The following is a 1,354-nucleotide window of genomic DNA, read 5'->3' as shown; positions in this document are numbered from 1 at the left end:
ATGTTCGGCTCATCCCTAATTACATTAGTCCAAACTAGGCCAATGCAACTATGGAATACAATTCATACCCAAAACTTCAGCTTCAGTAATTACAGAGCTGCCTCTGTGTCTTTTATGTTATAACTTACAGGAACGACGTGCGCGAGTTTGTTTCCTCCCCCAATATATATATATATATATATATATATATATATATATATATATATATATATATCACACACATACATAAATCCTTAGCTTCACCTGAATCTAATCATCAGTTTGACTTGCCTTTTCTCCATAACACTACATTGTATACTCAGCCTAAATTGCCAAATATTAGTAACAGGTCTGCTTTGAAGTATAACAGGAGATGCTGTACTTTATACTACGACCAGATTCAATAGTAAATAAATACTAATAGTAAATTGCCTGCAGTGACTTACCTTCATGCTGAGCTCATGCTGACATCAATGAGCACCCTCCAGGTAAGAAAGGGTGTCCTCCAAGAAGGGGAGAAGGCGCGTACTGTGCACAGACTCAGACACGTCCTGATGTGGTTAGTTAGTGGCCGTCCTATAATAGAAGGATCTACCAAAAAGCGGAAGTGCCCAGCACAAGGGGTTACTTGGTGAATATGTAGGAACTGAAATCACGTGTGACTGATGTGATGATTTCTGCTGTGACTGTTTGTCATTCTGCATAAAAAATTAACATCTTCTACACATGCTATGCGTAACTAAAGTAAGACCTCTTTCACATTGAGGCGTGGAGCCGCGGTGACGGTATAGCCGCGCTATTTGTAGCGCCGCTATACCGTCGTATTTACCGCGATATTCGGGCGCTATCGGTGAGGGTTTAACCCCCGCTAGCGGCCGAAGAAGTGTTAATACCGCCCGCGTTGCGGGTGGTATTACCGCGGTTTCCCATTGATTTCAATGGGAAGGCGCGGTATAGGAGCAGTAAACACACCGCTCCTATACCGCTCCAAAGATGCGGCTAGCAGGACTTTTGGAGCGTTCCTGCTACCGCACCGCTTCAGTGTGAAAGCCTTCGGGCTTTCACATTGAAGCCTGCAGGGCATGATTTTTCATGCGGTATAGCAACGCTATTTTTAGCGCTGTACCGCATGAAAAACGCCTCAATGTGAATGGGGCCTTAGACTTGTCATTGACTTTTATGCTCATGTCTGCAGACTTGTCTACCATGGACTTCCATAGTTGCCAACATTCTCCAAAAATGTAAAAGGACACTTTTTTGTTTGTAGGCAGAATCTTATTTATATTAGGGGCAGGGCATTTATTTGTGGGTGTGGTGTAGCTGGGGCAGAAAAATTAAGTGTATGTAGCACGCCGCTGTGAAAAATGGGCATGGT

General features: G+C 43.4%; 1 protein-coding gene across 1 annotated transcript in view; it reads right to left on the bottom strand.

Annotated features, from left to right (window-relative positions):
* Nucleotides 1–550, bottom strand: part of P2RY11 (purinergic receptor P2Y11) — a 78,323-nt gene extending 77,773 nt beyond the window's left edge. Inside the window, exon 1 of the mRNA XM_040346396.1 lies at nucleotides 426–550. The gene's annotated coding sequence lies outside the window, so the exon portion shown is untranslated. The remainder of the gene's footprint in view (nucleotides 1–425) is intronic.
* Between the last annotated feature and the right edge of the window lie 804 nt (nucleotides 551–1,354).

The sequence above is a fragment of the Rana temporaria genome, chromosome 3 (genome assembly GCF_905171775.1).
Source record: "Rana temporaria chromosome 3, aRanTem1.1, whole genome shotgun sequence".
NCBI classification, from domain to species: Eukaryota; Metazoa; Chordata; class Amphibia; order Anura; family Ranidae; genus Rana; species Rana temporaria.
Note: the sequence above shows the minus strand (reverse complement) of the source record. Positions and strands in the feature narration are given on the sequence as shown.